The 23,167-nt window shown below is 36.3% G+C and overlaps 1 protein-coding gene and 2 long non-coding RNA genes across 7 annotated transcripts in view; 2 read left to right on the forward strand and 1 right to left on the reverse strand.

Annotated features, from left to right (window-relative positions):
• LOC147844337 (uncharacterized) overlaps positions 1 to 23,167 on the forward strand; it is a 528,347-nt gene that overhangs the window by 326,897 nt on the left and 178,283 nt on the right. The window lies entirely within an intron of this gene.
• rtkna (rhotekin a) overlaps positions 1 to 23,167 on the reverse strand; it is a 149,003-nt gene that overhangs the window by 75,515 nt on the left and 50,321 nt on the right. The gene's annotated exons all lie outside the window — the stretch shown is intronic.
• Positions 6,566 to 12,079, forward strand: LOC147844340 (uncharacterized). The gene is made up of 3 exons (XR_015491683.1): positions 6,566 to 8,988; positions 9,856 to 10,198; positions 10,405 to 12,079. It is a non-coding gene; the product is annotated as an uncharacterized LOC147844340 (long non-coding RNA).

Genomic DNA, 23,167 nt, shown 5'->3' on the forward strand with positions numbered 1-23,167 from the left:
GGTGAGGAGTGAGCCAGCAGAATGAAGATTAATGCCAAGAGTCCCTGTGTGCTTCTGCTGGGTCCTGTCGGAGGATACGCTGGCTGTGTGTAATTGAATAACACAACCAAAAGCACACGGCTAGAGATGTGTGATACTGAATTATGTAGCAAACAGCATGAGTTGCTTTGACTGCACAAGACTTTCAGCAAAACATTCAACTTCTGCATGACTCCATGGAGTTGAGCTATTGTCATTCATTGCATTTTTAAATGTCTGACATTCATTAAGAGGGAAATTTCCAATCAGATGACAAACGCTTATGCATGTTCACTAGACCCTTTATTTCCGGGTTTCTCAGTAGCGGAAAGCATCATGGTTAGGTAAACTTAGTGGGCGAATCAGAGAGCACAACAAATATTTACCAACAGTATTTGGTGAAATAATAAAAGAAAAACTCTACGGTGGTGTTATCAAGACTTTAGAAAAAGAAAAGAAAAAATAGTGTGAGACTGATGGCTACAGCCAGAGGAGAAAATAACGTCTCAGCCCCATAGACGCTGCATTAGAAACGCCTCGCATAAGAGGTTATTCATTTTTTTGTAATTTGATGCAAAGATTATGAAAATACATTCATAAATGTTTATAAGATTTTAAATCAAAATAATAAAAACTTTTGAGGATTTAAGATTAAAATGACCGTTAAATGCATCATAGCAGTTTTGTGAAAAGGGTGCACTCATGTCAGATTTCTTTCCACATATGAATCGGGTCCTAAACTGATCTGTGGATATTGGGAATCATGCGATTTTATTTCTCCAACTTTCATATTTGTGGGTGTTATTTGACCATATAACACATAAACAAGGCCTATTGATTAAGGTTTATGATTGAGATAAGCGATAAAGCATTAACGTTTTACACCCATTCACACGAGGCGTCAGCTTCAACGATTCATCATTCACTCCGCTTGAGAGGCATTGCTCGCTGCAGAACTTGCTCAACTTTTCAAGCGGCGATGGAAGCGTCAGCCAATCAGATCCCTGAATGCAAATACACCAGCTCAGACAGTGGCCTATTGCTGACTAATTTTATTGGCTGACGCTGCTATGACGATCGGGTCAGCCCAAACTTCAGACACGCCCTCTGTCAAGCATTGATACTGAAGCCCTGTGTAAATGGGTCATTAGCACTTCTCATTTGATATTTTATTTCCAAACTGCCTTGAGACTAGGGCTACACAATTAATCGAAAAAAAGATTGCGATCTCGATTCGACCTTGCACACAATTTTATTTCAGCTTATCTGTAATTCAGCCAATTTTATTTTCAAGGTCAGGAGAGAAGCATAAAGGCAGTCGCATAGAGGTTCATACACACCGGGATGCTTTTCATTTTGCGTTTATCGTCAGCAGTTTTCAAAATATTTTTCAAAATGAACAAAATAATATTCAAACCCAAGCGATTTTCACTGGCATCGAGCAGAAGAGTATGCAAAATCACTCCTTGACGTTAGATGGCGCTACACAACTTTAAGCTTCTGACACCCGCTTGTAACACAGAAGAAGAAGACGAGGTTGACACACTTGTTATGGATGGTTCAAGCACCAGCTCTAACTCTAGCCATGATGAAATGATTATTGTTCACCTGAGCAATAAACAGCTCCAGGTTCAAATCGCCTCTGGACATCTTCTTTAATGTGCGCTTGCATTGACAGTTTTGCACTTGAGCGCCTCCAAGTTCTGTTTTCTATAACGTGAAGTTTCATAAACTAATTTCGAGAGGAGCACGTGATATGATTGTGCACCGCTGGCCACTCATCCGTAATCAGTAATAATCCAATCAGAATGATCCTAGCTTAATATAAATGGATCACTTTCTCCTCATTGCACTATCTTCTTTTTGGAAGAATCCCCCCTTCCACCCCATCTCCTCCTTTTTCTCCCCTTCTAAAGGGGGAGCGATTGAGACCTACCTGATCTCGGTTCTCCTGATATGCTTCTAGACCGGGCGGGAGCCCTAGGCTCAAATATCTCTGAGCTCAGGGTTCTCTCCCAGTACAGCATGCCAAACCTGCTATGAGTGCCAAGCATATCTAAGTGGGAACTCTTGAATTCAGCAGGTACATGCACATGAACAAAAGTGCCAATCTGATTGGAGGAGAAGGTTTTGATGTGGTGTCGCAAAACAAAACAAAACGAGCATGGAGCGTTTATTTTAAAAATGATGCTTTTATGCCTGCCGTTTTGCGCATTGGTGTGCACGATCACATTGACACCCTTTATTTAGTCACAAGGCTTTAAACGTCGATGGAAAACGAGAGCAAAAAACGTCTCAATGTGCACGGGCCTTTAGTCTTCACACTGTTTTCTATATGTTGGTCAGCAACATGAACACCTCTAAATAGTGATAAAATGTATAATTTACCCCAAAATGTCATTCTCTCGCACTGTTTGTTTACTACCAAAAGGCATGCACACCAATGATATCTACTTCATCGTTTAAATAATCATATCGCATTTTATAGTTATAATAACGACAAGCATTTGATGTTTTTTCTTTCATAGCGAACACAGTGTTGTGCATGAAAATAAGTGTTTACTGGGTCAGTATAACTACTCTAGCCTATACAACACTGAATTTAATGCAAGAGGGAATCTGATAATGACAAATGTCTCATTTTATCAGTGAAAAAAAGTCTAATAATGTTGTCAATGACAAATGACGAGCATATGTCTCAAACACAATAATTCACCTTCAGATGTCATCACTTTACTGTGAATTAACAACCAGGTAAAATGTAAAGTCTGTTCAAGTCCACGTTTCCAAGTCTATACAAAATATAGCATTTTAACCAACAGTAGACCTGCACATAGGTCTAATATTATTATTGTTGTTTTACTATATATTTGAGAATAATAATAATAGCCTACTCATATTAACCTTTATTTACAGCTACAGAATTGTGAGAAAATCGCAATCTTGATTTTAAGCAAAAAAAAAACAACAACATGATTTTCTTTTAGCCAGAATCATGCAGCCTTCCTTGAGAAATAAAACAACCAACAAAGCATATTTCCAGAGTCACATTACCACATTAACTCTTTAAATCACTTTAGGACTTCAAGGAAAGACAAGGCCAGTTATTTAACAGATTTCATACACAATCGTAATTCAATAATAAAATGAATTCAATAAACAATATATCACTTATAATTTTAAATAATAGAATTTTTTGCAAAAATGTACTGTAGCCAGTCAGATATCGCTTATAAGAAGAAAAAAAAGTTGGCTCATTTTGTGATGATTTATGAGAAATATAACTACAAGTCGAAGAGAGTGCTTAGAGCTGGAAATGGATTGAGTGAGCGGAAGAGCAAGTAAGCGAGAGGGAAACAGAGGAAGAAAGGGAAGTGAGGTACAGTAGGGAATTGTCTTCCGCAAATCGATGAACATGGTGAGAAACAAGCAGAGATGAAAGAAAGCTGTATAGAGGGAAGAGCATTTCTGACCCGACACCATTTCACACACATCCTCAGGATGTTCCGTATGTGCCCACAGACTGTTACATACACTCAACACCCCTGTGGAAATGCATATCTCACAGTTAGGGAACGCTTTCATAAGAATCATCTGTGCAGTAATAAGATCCATTCAACAACAGCTGCGCTTACTGCCACACACAGTATTATTGGTCACAAGGAGCAAGAGAATGTGTCAGGGCTAGAGACTGCCCATCATGGAGTAAAATTAGCCTTGTGTACAAGAAGTTAAAGAAAGACAAAAGGAGAAGGAGAGGGGGTTGGGAAACAGGCTACACCTCAAGGAAATTGCCACTTTTTTGAATCAGCTCTCCTATAGAGTTTGGACTCTAATGATAATGTGCAGTGCTGCTACCTAGCTGGGGACTGTTTTCTGGTATCATTGTCCATGCTGCAGCCATCAGCATCGTTCCTTCATTATTACACAGAATCAGTTTTGGGCAAAGTTACTTTTGAGAGTAGTGCGTTACAATATTGAGTTTCTCCTCTAAAAAATAACTAACTGTGTTACTTGCAGGTGTTTTTTCACCTTTTTTTATAGTGAAGCTCTGTATTTAACAGCCACATATAGACCCTACACCTTAATTTTCCTTTAAAAAATGTAGAATAAAAGGACATTTTGAGAACTTTCTGAGCCCAGAGCTAAACATGCTGTATATAAAGATTAATGAAAGTATGTGCGGTAATGTGTTTTGCTGCTTTTGTATGATTTGTGTTATTTGTTAAGTAAATTCACTGTTCATTGAGACAAAGATTGCAATAAAGTCGAAGAGTATTAACATGAAATCATTTATATTAGGGCAGAAACAGATTTTAAACTTTTAAAATGTTTAATAACCAAATCAACAGTAAGATGATAAACAACACAATAAAAGCAATAACCATTTTTTTAGCTTGATTGAATTAATTGTTTTACCTGGAGAACGTGAACTGATGTCAATCATTTGTTGTTTAGCTGGAGGTTGGGTGTGGGTGTAGTGCAGTTGTCGAAAGTTTTACTAACACATTATTTACACTTAACGACAAAATTGCAAAAATTTAAGTCTCTGGCCTGCCATTGTTTCTGTTTTTGACTGTTTGTAGTGATGACGGGTGACTCACGAATGAATCATTTGTTATTAAGTGAATCGATCAAACCAGTTCATTAAAATGAATGGAGTTATTGTGAAATGGTTTGCGTCTTTAGTAAGTACTAAAATACCAGATACCCCCATGACTCAAAATAAACCCATATCCTGAGTTATTCAGTTACTAGAACAGTACACTGTAAACTCATCTGCTGTGAAAAAAGAGAGCTGATGGTGATGAGTCAACTGTCTGTTCCCTTGCGGCACGCTCTCTCATTGAGTGTGTGATTCAACCTGAAAAAGGTCATTTTTATTCCGCAATTGAAATTTAAAAGCCAATTAAGCAAGGTAAGAAGTAACTCACATTACATTTTTTAAACTTAAATAACTTTTTAAGTAATTGTTTTAACTTAAATAATATTGCTGATTTTTAAAAGTATTGGGTTATATTGCTTGTTACATTGGAAAAGTAATCTTATGCCTTAATGAGCATTACTTATAACACGTTACCCCTAATACTGGAAATAAGAATATAGTTTTCCTTGTTTTAAGAATTAAATGTTAAATCTGTCATAGTACATAATGTAACTACAAAATTGTCAAGCTTTAAATAGGAAAATAATCAAAACTCTTTTTTGACATTTTTGAGTGAGATGGTAATGTTCTAATCTGATTTAATGATCTATGCTAAGCTAAACTAAAAGTGCTCCTGGGTGACTTATGCCTGGTTCAGACTGCATGATTTTTTCCCCGATTTTGGCTCGCCAACAGGTTTTGAGAAATCGCAGACAATTGCCTGAAATCACAGGCAAATCGGTGCTCGTGCACGTGAGTGACAAACACATAGTATGAACTTTTAAAGACGCGATCTGTGAGAATATATTTGGCGGCGATTCAAATCATGCAGTGTGAGATGAGTTTTTAGTTTTTTTTTAGTGCGTATATCTGCAGGCCAGCGGGAGGCTGGGGAAGAAGTTAAAAGCGCTCATTTTCGGTTTATTTAGACCCATGAAATAAAGGAAAAACTAGTAGAGGTTTGACAGAATTCAGGAGCGCCCGTGTCTGTTTGACGTTTCATACAGAAAGAAATTAATTTACAACCAACTTAAGTTGAGGAGTAATGGCTAATTCCCTTTAAACCCAGGTGAGCAAATTACATTTTCTACTAGATTAAAGGTTTCTTTCGCATTATGTAGTTAATATCAAAAGATATACATGTTTTTGGCTGTGAGGCGTAGTTTGGACGAAGTTGTCGGCGATTATTTTTATTGTAAAGTCATGCAATGTGAAAGACCCTGTCGCCGATCCATCTTGCAGTGTAAAGAAAGCAGCGACGAAACGCAAGCTCAGATAGTCATGCAGTGTGAAAACATCTGTGACACGACTACTTTGAAAATCATGAAGTCTGAACATTAGTGGGACTTGAACAAGTTTTGCCCTATTACCAAAAAACGTGGAGTCTTCCTTCAAAGCCCGGAAACATCAAACCAACAGTCAATTGTTTGACAGCCTCAGGTCATCAGTGAGCATCTGTAAGACTAGTTTTTGGGGGCATTGCAAATGCCATTTCACATCAGGCTCAGGTTGAGGGCAGTTTGCTTCAGCATGTAGAATCTGCATTGTGCTCTAATTAGCTGTCCGGCTTCATCGGAATGTGAGAACAAAAACTGAAGTGATGAAACTAAGCAAATGGCACAAAACAAAGAAGCTAGCTGTCATTTTGTTGCATTTCTTTAATTTGTGCTAACGATGCAGATTATCACATATTTTTAAACATGAATCCCTCAGTGGTAAGCTAGAAATACTGTGAAAATGGTACATAAATGCTGCTTTGTTTGCAGTTTGTACTGTGCTCAGCATAAATGAGTACACACCTCACAGATCTCTCTTTTAAATTTATATTTTCTATAGGATGCTTTTCAATAATATATTTGTACATAGAGTTGGGTGTAAGGCGTTCCGTGGAGCCATCCATACAATTTTCCAGTTGTACTCTTCAATTTGTAATCTGTTACTTTTTTAAAGTAACTTCTCCAACACTGTTTGTGCGTATACATTAGTCAGTAACAAAGCCGAAACTGAAACTAATCTAACGGAAAAAGTAAGATCACAGTTCAAAAAATTAGCGCACATGGACTACATGCACATTGACTTTAAATTTTCAACCAGGCAGCCCAAGGGTTCCGGTGAACTGTCTTTCCATTACAAAATTGTCTGATTACAAAAAGATCTGATTTCTTTAAAAATCAGCGATCTTCACTGCCTGTTAGATATATGATATGAAGTGTGTCGCAGATCAGACAAGAAACACTGGAATCGAAATTTGTGCGCTAGCCTGTTGCTACTGACGGCGCTAGCGGTTACACCGGTCTTTCATCTCATTTTACACTTGAACAACTAAATGAATGCTTAAGTCTACTAAACTGAATGTATTGGAATTACATTACAACATCAATTTTGCTGAAACAACCTTGTGAAATAGAAAATAGTCGCATTAAGCTTTCAACGGAAGTTTATCTTTACTTAAAAACTCTAGCTCTGCATAGAGCTCACTGTAATTTTGTTTTTGCAACACCACATTTGAATTTAAATGTGCAATCTTTCTATTCCTAAAGCTGTTAGGTGATCAGACTCTTATTTCAATCAATATAACTGTTTAAAAAAACAGTTTAAATGCACCCAATTATGTCTATATTCACTAAGACATGAATAAAAATTTTCATTTTCAAAAGAGGGCATACTTATTTATGCTGAGCATCGTATGCGCAGCACAAGTTCTGGTTTCCTTTTGTGAAATGACAATGCAGACTACTGCCACTTGCTGGTATGGAAAGATATGTCCTCTCATACATGCACAGGATGTACTTTCCAGTTTCGGTCAGCTGTCTGATGGGTGTGTTCACATGCCTTTTTTAAGGCTTTTTTGTCAGTTTTCATCCAAACTATAGTTCTTTGACGTCGGCTTGGTGAGTCTCAGGCTTAGGACAGGAAGCCATGTGTTGTGGAATGTGAGTGTATTATGTATTTGTGAGTGTAAAGTAAACATCCAGAGGACTGTGAGACTGAAATGCCAGACATCAATGCAAAAGGGCAGAAGGTTATTCAGTGGCCTACTGGGATACAGAGAAAACACAACAACTGATATTGAAGGAAACAGTGAGAAGTAGTGGAGCAGCTTAAATAAATATGATTTAATGCTTCAATTCATTGGTTGAGGTTAATGAAAGTTGATTTATAATTTGAAATGATCTCAGTTGCCAAATAAATTGAGTCAGAGTCCATCAGGTTTTGTGTGTAGTGTCTATAACCATCCTAATCTATCCTTTATTAGCTTGTGTTTTCCCATATTTGTTTCTAATTGGAAGGGATGTTTTTTTTCCGAAGCAAACAAAATCTTGATTCCTATCTGAGGCGTGTTGACCTTGTTTCTGAAGTTTGTTTCCTTCCTCGCCATATACAGCATATCTAAAAGTTTCTTTTACCATCTAGTTACATTCTGACCAGTCCTAATGTAAGAAAAGTATAGTATTGCATGTCACTCTGCAATATCTGTGTAATGCCAATGAATTCTGATAGAAATGTACAGCTAGCATTTCTGCCCTCAGGAGGGGCTGTGCATTGAGGCAGGAAATGAGCAATGTGGTTTGGAAGTTGACCACATACCACAACAAGAGCAGCATGAGATATTTCAAATCTTTCCTATTTTATCACTGATGAAAAGGAAACAGTTCCCCAGTGGCAATATATTACTGTAAACTGTGGCATATCCAAGTATACAAATCCCTATACTATGTATAAATATATACGACCCATTGTGTTTGATAGCCATACAGTATATGCCAATCTAATTAACATTCATTAGTTTAGTTTATCTTTGTTGATGTTTGTTCAATTTTACCCACAGTACCCGCATATCTTTCAATTACAACAGCAAACACTTTATGAATCACTGACATCTCTGTACAGAAACAGTTGAGCTAAAAGCACTACATAATATAGTGTAGAGCTGAAAGCCCATGCTGATAATAATGATGTTCAATCAGTGGATTTACTAAAAGGCTTTTGGAAGTATTGATTTTTGCATTGTTGCAACAAGCCCAGCAACAACTCTGCAGTTACTACAGATGATAAATAGCCCAACAAGGATTAAAACCAGAAAGTCAGCAGACAGCATCCTGCAAGAAAGGCCCAATCAGAACTGAATTAAAAATCTGAAAAAGCAAAACATGGAACAGATTCACACTGTTCAATTTCTGACTTAAAAGTTTTTGTTCAAATGTAAATAAAAGCTGAGAAATATTTTTCCACCACAATGAGGCCTCTTGTACATCGTCTATTGTCGTTTGGGAGAAGCCTATGTCATTTTTGGTAAAAAGAAAAAGAAAATAATACCAAAATTTGCTGGATGAATGAAAGTAACTTTAAAAAATAAAATTTGAAGGTTTATTAGTCTTAATAAACAGTAGCTCAAAAACGATAGCTAGCTCTCCGCAACTCTCACATGGTCACACACTGAAGTGAAGCAGGGCTGCGCCCGGTCAGTACCTGGATGGGAGACCACATGGGAAAGCTAGGTTGCTGCCCGAAGTGGTGTTAGTGAGATCAGCAGGGGGCACCCAACCTGTGGTCTATGTGTGTCCAAATCCCCTAGAATAGTGATGGGTACTCTATACTACTCAATAAGTGCCATCTTTTGCCGACTTTCTGTGGTTGTTAAAAACCCCAAGATGTCCTTTGAAAAAGAGTAGGGGCGTCCTGGCCAAATTGGCTCACTGGTCTCTGTCCATCAACGTCTCCTGACCATCACAATATCATAATTGGCTTCATCACTCTGTCTCCTTTCCACCAATCATAGACGACAAATAGGAGTTGTGACACAAGATTCAATTGTTTCTTCTTTCATAATGTGGCATAGTTCACGACAACCGATACAACCCCTGCGACGCCTCTGACACCATTACAGAAAGTCTAGCATGTTTAATCTTTTTCTTGATCTTCACAACAAGATCCGTCACATGGGCGACACTTAATGCACCAGCCAGGTAATCAAAAAATAGGGTACTCATTTACTTATGGTGGGTCACGAGTGCATAAGAGCAATCATTAGTTATGAAAACTTTAACTACTTTTTCTAAAATATTAAGGTGTTTTAAGAAATTTTATCTAACAGGCATTTTATCTAAATTCTCACAACGAGTTTCTGAGTTCTCTCTGCCTTCCAACAGAGTTTGTTGTTCTGAGGAAATCTGAGAACATGTTCAGTGCAGCAAATACATTGCAAAAGCATTTCCTGCTTATTCAAAATTGTCATTATTAGTGAAAACAGTTTAATACAGGCTTCTCTGAAACTGAATATTTCACTTTAACTGTATTTAGGCTAGATTAATATTTTATTTAACAAACCAACACAATCTCACGATAATTTGGTTTTTGGCGCATATGGCGAACTTGTATGGAAGTTCTTCACCACAAATGTTATTTGTTATTATTGTTTATAAATAACTGATCAACAAAAGATACATTAAAATCAAGATTAAAACTATAGCAAACGAAGTTCATTTAAAAATATATATTTTTCCCAAGAAAAATATACAGATTGTATTTTTGCTTGTATCCCTCCACTACTCAAATATATGGTGGATGATTTGATGCTCTCTGAGGAAAATAAGGATTTAATGAATGCTTCACTGTGATTGTAAAGCAATCCTCTGTCATATATTTTCTCACCTTAGAATTATAAGGTTCTATCTGACATTTTTGTCAAAATTGAGTTATTGACCTATTTTGTATTAAATGACAGCTTATTACCATTATAGGATGTTTTTTAAAAGTTGTTTACATTGTAAGGCTTTTATGTATCTCAACATCTCAAAATCAGAACGCAGATAAAACCTTATAATTCTAAGGTGACGATTTGCTAATTTCTTAATATGTCATTATTTTAAAGAGTATATCTTGAACATCTAAATTTTCCTTGCTGCTGCTGATGTGCTTTCATTTTCTCCAAATCAGTTGCGGAAAGTTCAGGCAAGGGAGTGTTTAATAAGCCACCCATGGCAGGAAAATATACATTTTGTGAAATAACATTCGTCAAGGATCTCATAGGATAACTGATCATGAAAGAAAGCGTAGTCTGGCACATTTGTAACCTACAACAAGTCAAAAATTTATCAAGACAAAATCGCATAATCTGACATATAGTGACTTTCGTAACCAACAATAAAAATTGTGTAATCAGACCATGGGCTTAAGTTTCAGAAATCAAGCACATCACTGACCGGATTTCTGATACATATGCCACACAAAACTGGACTTTGTCATTTGATTGGATCAAGTCTACAGTTTAGTCTGCCTAGAAACAAAGATGTCATGATGGCAAACCCCCTCTTTGGCAGAAATTGCCTCAAATGGAGGATGTTTGACAATTAGTAATTATGATGAAGTAAACCTTGATTTTCAATTGGTATGTTTATTTTGTGGTTAAATGAAATTAACTTTTATTGGTTGCTTGTTAGTTAGACAGCCTCCTGTCCTCGGTAAACGAAAGCCGCAGAGAAGTGCCCATTTTATCTGCTTATTGATAGAGGCACATTATACTAAGCAGCTGACCAAAGATCGGTTTCCCAGAAGAGGTTAAGGTTGAGGATAAAAAGGTTAAAAGTCTATCCAAGATCATCCTGATGACTATATAAGTGTTCTACATATGTTGTTTTAAACTTAAACTTCACCTAAAACTATTTAAGTCTGCCATAATTTATTCATTCGCACGTCTTTCCAAATGTATGACTTTTTGTGTGAAGCAAACAAGTAGATATTATGAAAAAAAGCTTACAATCAGTTTCCATTTATTTCCATGGCTTGGAATGCAATAGAATTCAAAGGCAAACAACATTGTTCAGTAACAAATAATCCTTTTAAATGAGACTAGGGTAAATAAAAGATGACAGACTTTTTATTTTGGGGAATCTATCCCTTTAAATGAGTCACACTCCACTCATTTAAAGTAGATTTATTATGAAAGTGATTTAACACCTTGCAGATTAAGTTTTATTTATAGTAGCTGATAATACTTTAATCTTTTAGAGCAGTGTGGTGGTGAACCAAGACCCATTACTGGGCTCATGTGTATAATAAAAATCTGACATTAAACACACCCATAAAAAAATCTGCTAAAACCTAGTGGAGACAGTGGTTATTCTAGTATAGACCCTTTCCGTAGTGTAACAACAAAACCCAAACTGTCACCCTTTAACAAAATAATCCATACAAATCAGCTCCATATGCTGCAACCCTGCAGCAAACGTCACTTTATAAAGGCCCTCTTGACTGACATTAAGTCTTTTCTAGTTTACCTATAAAGCTGAAGTGGGGCTATGCAATTTAACAATTTATATTGTATGGACAAATTTTAAAAAATCTATCATTTAATATTATGTTTCATTGTTTATTTTGTGGCCACAAAATATATTGCTAAAGTAGTTTTCCTAATTTATGTGAGCGCAATGTTACAGGCTATTACAGGAATGCTGTAAGGAATGCACACAAACATGAATAACAGAAGGTTGTCATCTTAAAAGTTCAATAGTTATATATACATTTATATAATTTATTTATGTAGCAATTATTTTTATTAGTTTATTTTAATTAAAATAATATTTTTATTTTTTATTTTGTGTTGGACCTTTAAGCAGTAGCTTTTAAAAAGTGTTTTGTAATTTTAGGTATATTCATATTTTTATATTTCTATATTTAATGTCAAACATTTAGAATTGAAATGAAAAATATGATCACATGAATGAGTAAGTGTCTGAGCATTTAAAATGTAATAAACTAAATTCTTTACATGTGGTCAATATATATTATAACTATTGATTCATTGAATTTACAGAAATGGTACTATACCATGACATACAGCTGGAATCAAAATTATTAGCTTTCCTGTCAACTTGTTTTTATGCTTTAAATTTTTTGCCATGTAAAGGACATTTTCACAGTATTTCCTATAAGATTTTTTTCTTTCTAGAGAAAGTAATTTTGTTAAAACTGTTAAATCAGTTTTAAGGCCAGAAAATCAGAGCACATCACACCTGTCCTCGGGTCTTTACACTGGCTTCCAGTTACATTCAGAAAAGATTTTAAAGTATTACTACTTGTCTATAAATCACTAAATAAATTAGAAATTGCAAAAGTTCAGTCAAAGCAGGGTGTAGGGCTGCTCGATTATGGAAAAAATCCTAATCACTATTATTTTGGTGATAATTGTAATCACGATTATTCAAAACGATTATGAAAGTCAAAATTGTTCGCTCTTCTGTGAATTTATTTTTATATATAAATATTTCCCAAATGATGTTAAACAGAGGATTTTTTACAGTATTTCCTATAATATTTTTTTTCTTTTGGAGAAAGACTTATTTATTTATTAGTTCGACTAGAATAAAAGCAGGTTTAAATATTTTGAAACCTATTTTATTAGCTAGCCCCCTCAAGCAATTTATATTTTTGATTGTCTGCAAAAGAAGCTACTGTTATACAATGACTGATAAAGCCTTTGAATGCAACTTTAAACTGAATACTAGTACTTAGAAAATACCTAGTAAAATATAATGTGCTGTCATCATAGCAAAGATAAAAGAAATGAGTAATTAGAGATGAGTTATTAAATCTGTTATGTTTAAACTGTGCTTTAAGCATCTTCTCTGTATTTTTGATTTTATTATTGATTAATAATAAAAACAGCCGACAGCAGCAGGAATATCGCAAGTTGTCACTTTAAGAATAGTCCGGCTCTGATATGGTTTCTCTTTTACGTGTCTTTTGATTCTCAACTTGTTTGTTTATTACACAAATGAGGGTTAATATGAATAATCACTAAACACCGCGCTCTGACACAAATGTGCATGTATTTGACCATTAAAGCGCTCACATTAAGATGCCGTTAGATGTGTGTGTGCTCTGCAGTCCGAGGCTAAGAGCGACGTGTGCGCAAACACACACACACACACACACACACACACACACACACACACACGCTACCTGTCCAAACTGAGCGCGGCGCACGCACACACACACAACAGCACGTGCTCTTTTGCGCTTTTAAAAATATGAACAATGCGCATCCTGTGCTGCAAAAGTTACATTACAGCACATGCTTTTAGTCATTTTCACGTGGAACTGAGCTTTGCAGAGCAACACGTGTACAACTGGAAAGGGGGCGGTATGTAAGGAAATAATCGTTTATCTCGATTAATGGTTTTTCATAATCATTAAAAGCCAAAATTGAAATCAAAATCGGATTTTCGATTAATTGCACAGCCCTAGCAGTAGTAGCAGGGTGAGTATGCTTTCAGCTACTATGCCCCCCCACTACTGGAATCAGCTTCCAGAAATGATCAGATGTGCTCCAACATTAGTCACATTCAAATAAAGACTGAAAACACATCTGTTTAGCTGTGCCTTTACTGAATGAGCACTGTGCTATGTCCCACAGGTCACACTATTATGTCTTTCTTTTCTTTTTCATTCTTTTAAAACCTGCTTTAGCACATTTAACCTGTTTTTAATCATTTTTATTTTTTCTTATGCTTGTTTTTTATTCCTGTTTATGTAAAGCATTTTAAATTACCATTGTGTTTGAAATGTGCTATATAAATAAACTTGCCTTGCCACTGTCACCATAGCAAAACAAATTAGTCATTAGAAATTAGTTGTTATAACTGTTATTTTTAATAACCTGCTGAAAAAAAAATTCTCTCCTTTAAACAACACTTGGGAATTCCTTTTAAATGAATTAAAACTTCACATGAGGGCTAATAAGTTTGACCTTAAGTGTATACTGTTATCAGGATATGAGCTGAATTATACTGTATGATGATATGAGAATTCGCCCAGCTCTAGTTTGGAGAATAACATGCGCAGACTGAAATTGCAACAGACAGCCTGTGCTTCCTCACGTGGACTTCAGCAACTGCTGCTACACAGATAGCAGGAGTCAGATCGATGGAGCTGGAGGCTGACGCCGCTTAACTGTTCGTACAAGGAAAATCCATTTCCACCAGCACAGCCATAAATCTAAAGGAAAGGTTCGGTGATGATGCAAGCAAAGAATTGTAGCTCATTTATTTCACAGGTACCGACAGATGCCTGAGCACTAGATCATGAAGTGGTGCCGCTACACTGTGGGGAGCATAAAGGAGGAGACATCTGAAATTAAGGGTTTGCGAAATTGGAGAACAGGTCAAAGTTTTGCAACAAGGGCATAAATCATGTTTTAATAAAAATAAATTACTGACATAAATGTTGTCACATACCTGGGCAGCAACACCATATAACGCAATTCTGTATTTCTGTAAGAGAACGCAATGATCTGCTGAAAAGTTCAACAATGTTTTTTTTTCTTTTGTGCATGAGTTCACATGCGTGCCTCTACAGCTAACACTACAAGTCTTGAATGATAACATCTAAAGTTTGAGAAATATTCCCTGTGATGGGTTGAAGCTGGAAGGGCATCCGCTGTGCAAAACATATGCTGGATAAGTTGGCAGTTCATTACCCTGTGGCGACCCCTGATGAATAAAGGGACTAAACCAAAAAGAAAATGAATAGATGAATGAAATTTGAGAAGTAATGGAATTCAGTCATATAACTTGTAAACTAAATAATTTGAAAATTCACACAGAGGGTCACATATAGTAAGACCTGTTTAATCGTAAGGTCTAAATCCAGATTTCGTCATGTTTGAATTAGGACTGATTGCTATTTGTCTTGTTTCTAGTTCAAACATCTAAAAATTTGTAAAATAAAAAAGAAGCATTTTCTAGACAAGCAAAAATTATTTTCATGTTTTAAGATACGCCAAAATTAGTTGAGTTTTTTCTTAAAACAAGAAAAAAAATCTATACCAATGGGATAAGCAAAGTAATCTTGATTTTCCATAATCAAGGTTGAAGATACAGATGAGAGGTTTGCACTGGGCTATATGTTGCGTGTGGATTTGGAACCCAAATGAGGGCTATATGTATGCTGTGTGTAGTTTTTCTGTAATTGGTAACATATCAGAGACTGTAAGGGGCTGTACATGTTCATATATGTTTTCTATAATTTATAAGATGTTACATAAGGCTAATTTAAATCAAATTAATGTTATGTTCAAAGAAGGGTTAGTTATCAACATTTATACTTGAGTATGTATGTGTATAAAGCACTGATCATCAACTGGCAGCCTGCGGGCCAAATCCGGCCCGCTGAGCCATTAAATCCGGCCCGCGACTGGATTCCAAAATTGTGAGGATCAAAAAGAAAATTGTGGTCCACACTATTAAAGCAACTAAAAATACCAAACAACTGAGTCTCTTGTCAGAATAACCACCATTTGTCTATATTAAGGCTACACTCTAAAATGAGGACAGACTATGGGGCGTTAAGCATTTATTGTTTCAAACAGGTTAAAGAAAAAAAAAGACGCATAATTTTCCTCATACTCTTACTTAACATTTTTTATTTTTATTTTATTTCTAAATCTTAACAACATGCTTGAAACTAGCAGACTTAAAATAGGATGGTAAATAAATAACCTGGTACCAGAACAAAACAGGTCACAACTAATGTTTGCACATCAAATAAAACGTTAAGTGGACTTGAATTCAAATCATAATGCTGAAACGGGCTAATCACAGCGCTTAATCAATGGCTAAAGTTACATTTTCACTCTGACACCAACTTTTTCACATCAGGCTTGGCTGCTGTCAGACGTTTCAATGTGTCATAGGTCTCGGGACAAGATACCCAAAATACTTTCAGCACCAGAGAGCCGCCTTCACATCCCCTGTGGCCTAAATTTCAGTCAGCTGGCTCTGAATGGCCGCATCGTCTAATGGCAGCATGTTCACCGTGTTTGTGGAGAATTTTCTATCACTCCTAGTGGTTGACTGTGGTATAGGTGATGGGAGCCTGAATCAAATGCCTTAAGTTTGTAATGAAATGGAAAAAGTATAAACATTAAACATAATGTTAAGCCAAAATTAGATTTTTATTTGATTTTCTTCGTGGCAGTCCGGCCCCCAAGGAGACTCTCTGGTAAAACTCTGGCCCTCTGACAAATATAGTTGATGACCCCTGGTATAAAGCATCTGTTTTGTGAGAAGTGCTTCTCATATGATGCGTGAGCGACCTGTACAGCTTTACTTTGACATTTCCTCGAGCGAGATTGACGTAGACTGAAAGTTTGTCGTACACCATGCCCTGTGGAAATGCAAGCCTGATAAAGGTGACCCATACCAACCTGTACTGTACCACTCAGTGGAACTGGCCATCTATGTTAAGTGTGACTGACCAAAGACAAACACTGCCCAAGCTGAAATCTCAAGATTCAACAAATGTTTATCTGCTTTATATAAGCTATCGGCCACCAAACTATTAGGCCTAAAATATCAGAATCTACCATTACAAGTTGACCACCAGTTCCAACTAGGGTTGTAACGGTATGAATTTTTCACGGTATGATAATCGTCTAAAACAATACCACGGTTTGACGGTTTCGCGGTATACGGTATGTTACAAATGTTACAAAATAATAGAACAGTGAAGCAAATTTGACTTTTTCCATATAATATATTTTTAGTTACTATAAACAACACCACTTACAATGAACAAATAAAAATAAGAAAATAATAAATAATGTGTCAAAGTCCAAATAAAGTCCAAATAAACATGGTGCAAATCCTCAGTAAAAAATAGATATAAATATTTACTATACTATAAATAGTTACATAACGAAACTAGATTCAATATGGAACATCCTTAGGTTCTATGTGCCAGCATGGATTTGGATGTGGTTGTATGCAATGCAGACAAACAGCTGCATCTTCATTTGCGTCTTTTGAAAACAGCAAGAGCAGCAGTTCGTCTTTGCTGTGTCACTGTTTTGTCATGTTTCTGTGCTGATGTGCATGCAAAAGTACTTAGTATGAGAATTATTTCATGCAAAACTTTTTTTTTTTGCGTTTTATTTAGCCGCGCATAAATGTATGCCTTTCTCTCATTCCGTGTTGTTCAAAAAGCTTGGTCCACAAACAAAAGCGAAACCTATGCTTATTGGTTGTGATATAGCGAGTTTGAACCAATCTGGGCATGGAGGAGGGACAATGCATCAATGTATCATGTCTGATTTGTCCGGAGACACAGTGACGAGCGTTTCTTTGTCAAATCAGCGTTGTCAAATGTTGATGACGTAACCGCACTGATTCCGGAGCCTCTGAAAGTCCGCGAATGGTATGTGATACAGCACTGGAAAGCTGAGATTCTCTTCTTTATGCCAATCTTTGAATTGTATGAATCGGATCAGCGGATCAAAAGTTATTAAACATTTAAGAGCAATACTTATTTTTAGCCGCGGGCGGCTGTCTCGGTCTTTAAGGGTTAAAACCGTTGATATGCAATTGTTCATGGTATGATAATCGTGCACGTTCAAATCGTGGTAAACCGTCATACCGGTATATTGTTACAACCCTAGTTCCAACCCCCCCTTCCTCTACCATTTTCTGCAAGGAAAGGCAAAAGCTAAAGCTAAAAAGCATGCCTAAAAAGGTGCTAATAAAAAGCCTCCTAAATCTCTTTTATCTCCAACATTAAAATCCACTGGCAGTGCTGAAAAAGCGGTGCTGAGCAGAAAATGAGCAATAAATTGGAAAATGAACATCCAGACAGGCCACACATCATCTTCCTCAGAGTACCAGGAGGATAAGGCCTCCTCTTCAGCTGGATCTGATAAACTAAGCGTCCCACACTTCAACTATTATATTCTTGGAGTCTGGCCAGATGGTTCCCGTCAAACTGTGCTAAAGATGAACAAACAGCGTATACTACGTTATCTCATCCATGTTGATTGAAGCCTTTGAAAAGCAGCACCAGTAAATTATGAGCTATTCTCTAGAGGGTGGAGGTGTGCCAGTTTGTTATATTGATGCTAAAATAACCCTCATGCAGTTCCTTTCACTCCTCCATCCAAAACGACCAACGTGAGGCTCCATTCAATTACATGGACAAGTGGCTCCATTGGCTTTATCTGCAGGCAGTGAGAAGGTTAGGTCATCACATAAACACCTGCATTATACAGGCCAGCAAGCACTCGTCCAGCCGAAAAAAAGGCACTCGTTCTATCTCAACATAAATCTTTATGATTAGAAAGAAGAAAAGGGAAGTAAAATCACAAGGAGTTGTTTGTCCTTAGTTTGAAGGTTTTGTTTTTCTTGGGTTTCCGTCAACATGGAAAGCGGACGACTAGGCATTGCCAGAACCGTCAAACTGCTCGCACTGTTTTTGCATCCAAATTCAGTTCCTCCTCCTGACACCATGAAGAAAGACTTATGAACCCAGGGAGACAGCAGTTAGGTTCAGTTCAGGTTAAGCTAACTGCTTGTTAGTTCTGCTATCATAAACAAAACCAAATTGTGACCCTGGATTAGAAAATATTTGTTCTATGGCTGAAAATGATATATCTGTCTTTCATGCCAAAAATCATTAGACTATTATGTAAAGATCATGTTTCATGAAGATATTTTGTACATTTCCTACCCTAACTTAATAAAAACAGAATTTTTAATTAGCAATATGCATTGCTAAGAGCTTATGAACGACTTTAAATGTGTATTTTCTCAATATTTTCATATTTTTGAACTGTCAGATTACAGATTTTCAAATAGTTTCATCAAAGCCAAATATCATCCCTAATTAACAAACCATACATCAAGGAGAATATTATTTATTTAGCTTTTAGATTATGTATAATGTTAAAAAAATTATAATTTTTAACAATACAGTTAGGAATATCAGGACTTTTTTAATTTAACAACTTTATTCTAATTTACCAACATTACTGAGGCAAATAGCTTTAATAGTCAAAAACAAAAATATTTAAACAAAATATTTCACATCTTTATGATAAAATAAACATTAGTGTTAAAGAGACTCTAAAACTTTATAAAGCAAATTATGATAATCAAATCTTAGCTTTCAATTAAAGAAACTAACCATCATTATTCAGATACATACTGCAATATTAGGAATGACTATATTATCCACTGTGCTAAAAACTCTTTCAGATGATGTGCTAGTGGCTGGTATGCACTAGAAAAGAAACCAAAAAGCTACTCTGGCGACTTCATTTTTTACTTACAATCTCCTCACTGCTGCTAAACTGCAGTAATTTTCACATGTGTTGTGATTCTGACTTGAAGTGACAAGTGCAAGCGTTCCCCTGGCATCTCTCGTAGCTAGTCGACCATCAATTGTTTTCTCAGAAGATGACCAACGGACATCCATTGCTGATGCTTTGATGCAAATTTAAGGAGAAAAGTAAAAACCACTCCAGTGTTTGGATGCGCTGTGTTTGTCTGAGGTAATTAGTCTACCATTATTACCGAGCTGTGTATATATTTCATACAAAGTGTAAAGCTGATTGGTTAGTTCTACTTGCATGAATCGCAGTGCAGTCACAGCATTCGGAAAAGTTCAAATGTTTTTAACTAAGTGCACCTGGAAAATATACGCGTCTCATTTGTGCGCCATTTGCACAACATGTACATGTCGGTCTCATGTGTCTTGCAAGTCACCTCCATAGAAAATGACAAACTTGCACCCTAAGCTTATTGGCATTCCTTCCTCAGCAGCCACATTTTTTATAAAAAGATAGCCTTCATACTAATACTACATACTGAATCTTTTTTTTAATTGATATTGACAATGGTGTTCGCTCAATAAATATCAAAAACAATTTTATCACCCAGTCCTATATTCTACCATAGGTGGCACTTAAAGAAAAGCAAAAATATCCAGATTAAGGCCCACTTTGTAGTCAAAACTGATAGTTTATTGTAATAGCAGTGGTTCATGTGACTAAAATCCTTTTGGTTGGCCAGTTTTCTTTCCATTCTGTATGGAACAGTTTAAGTTCCAACATTGCAGACTCAACAGATTCAGCAGGTCTTATCTTAGAGAAATGAGGCTCATTTTGGAAATCATAACATCTAAAATGCCTGAGCAGGGCAGGGAAGACTGGACAGGTAATAAAATAAGGGGCCAGGGTGAGAAACGGCGGCCTCCTCTAACACTCTGAATACTGGGAGGTGTTTTCCAAAGGAAACTGGCTCGAGTCAAGACATTTTGGCTGGTTCCTGCGCACAGACTGTCCATTCAACCCTGTTCCTGACTGCATCAGAGCTCAGGCCAGGAACGATAGAAGCTGCACTGAGGCGTGGGTGAACAACTACAATGCCCTCTTTCACTACCAGCCTATGCCCTCCTCCCAATACCCCACCCAGCTTGGAGGGCACGAAGAGTGCCAGAGTCTTGCAGATACAGGGTCTAGTCATGAAAAAGCTACACTGAAGCTTCTTGAAACCTAGAATGTATCCGATCGTGTTGAGAAATGGGTTGTTTGCTAAGTAGTAAAGCATACAGTAGTGGATAAATATGTAACTTGCTCCACTTCTTGACCTAAACCAGCAAAAACAAACTGGCGCAAACATTTCCCCATTGCTATGAACAGATCATTTCTGAACTGCTGTTTACTCAGCACTGTTATTTTGGTTCTGTTTATTTAGTTCCTGATACAAAAGTATGTAGTACATATTTACATGCTCGCCTAAACGCTGCCTTTACGGGTGTGCAATGTTAAAATGTTTACTAACTGTACACCACTGTTCAGATCATTTGAACTTATATTCAGTATCTGGTATTTTTAATCATTAAGCAAAGAATCATGAAGAACTTTGTTGTGAGTAAATAAGGACTTTTTTTCCCAAAACCAAATGACAAAGCTACTTAAATATGTCTCCAGCTGAACCAACAATACAACTAGGAGACCGTGCTTTTACTATGGTTGAATGGTCAAACAACACAATAAATGGCTCTGGCATGTGTACATTGATGACCTCTGACCTTACGAACTCTAAAGAGATTCACGTTTGGTTGGTGCTCACCATGTAAGTTTACTCACCTCAGAAAAAGACTAAGGCTACCTCTACACTATAGTTTTTGTTTGAACTTGTTTCAAAATGTTCATAATAGATCTCTATCCTCACTCAAAGTTCAAAGACCGCCGGACATCATAGGTGGAGGCCAGAGTTATGAGGTCCCTTTTTTTTTCCTTGTTACCAGCACAATATATATATATATATATATATATATATATATATATATATATATATATATATATATTTTCATAAATACTCTGATCAATATATCAAAAGCTTAGACTAAACATTTATTGGCGTAGCTTCATGTTATTAGCATTTTTTACATTTCATTTTCCAAGTCTAATGTGAATCAGTCATGTTTACGGGGGGCATTAGGACCTGGGGGACAAGGTGTGAATTAAAGGGGGGTTTGGGAGGATTGGTACCCCTGATTAAGGCTTGATCCCTCTGAAAAACATCAAAACAAGATGTATGGGGGGTCAGCCCTTTGAAACTGGGAAAAGTTCACTCTGATATGTATTTTAAATAATAATGTTAATAATTAAAATAATACACATCGATTTAACCACCCCTATAATGGTTCATACATTGTAAATGCATAATCGCACCAATCGGTCTTTTTTTGTGAGAAAAAAGTCATTCAGCAACAGTCTGAAACCGGCAGTTTTACAGTAGAGAACATGTTTTCTCATATATTTGTTTGTTTCTACATCTAGCCTAAAAGTCAATTTAGATGCATATTTTGTATATAGTTTGACCTGGAGTAAACTGAAATAACATTAGCTAATCAAGTTAGAATACAATAAGGCCTATCCCACAAAACACTAAAAACTTAAATAGATTTTTAGTAATAAAATAGATGTAATTTAAGTAAATACAAAGATTTGATTCACTGAAGCATGTATTACACAAACTAACATTACCGAAATTTGACTTCCCCAGTCGTCAATGTATAATTCACACACTGCTGGGGAAGGCTGTTAGACAGCAGAGACTGTTGCACCACATAGCCCTATTAACTGAGGGATATTGAACATGGAGTTACTCTTTACTCGCATTCGCAGTTTCAGGCTTACCCAAAACAGTGAATCTTAACTAGAAATGATATGCTGCCAGTTGCTGTAATAACAGTTTGATTGTTGCTCATACTGAACAACAGCTGATAAAAAGGTCAACAAAATCAGCAAAGATTGCATCTACATGATGGTACTGTTTGGTTGGTTTGTTATTGTCATCTTCCAGCTAGTGATAGCTGCTTACAAAGCACTGCTTCAAGAAGCTCTGAAAATGTACATATCTTTTGTTTTAAAAACCTTGTCATATCTTTCTTTCTTAAAAACCATTTTGAAACGTTTAGAAGGAATATTTTCATATTAAATAGTTTTTGTCCTAACCAACACCTCGAATAGATTTATTAGAAATGGCTTATATTTCTTGCAGCTGAACAACAGAAAACTGACAATGATCACCTCAGGTACAGCTCATGTGCTTTATTCGGTGTTAAATGCTAATAATGTGAGTTTGAATGCCATTTTACATGACATTTATTGCCATACGTCCAGCAGTTCACCTCAGATTTTGAAAATAAAATAAACAATTTAAAAAT

Source organism: Danio rerio, chromosome 5, assembly GCF_052040795.2.
Source record: "Danio rerio strain M-AB ecotype USA chromosome 5, GRCz13ab, whole genome shotgun sequence".
Classification (NCBI taxonomy): Eukaryota; Metazoa; Chordata; class Actinopteri; order Cypriniformes; family Danionidae; genus Danio; species Danio rerio.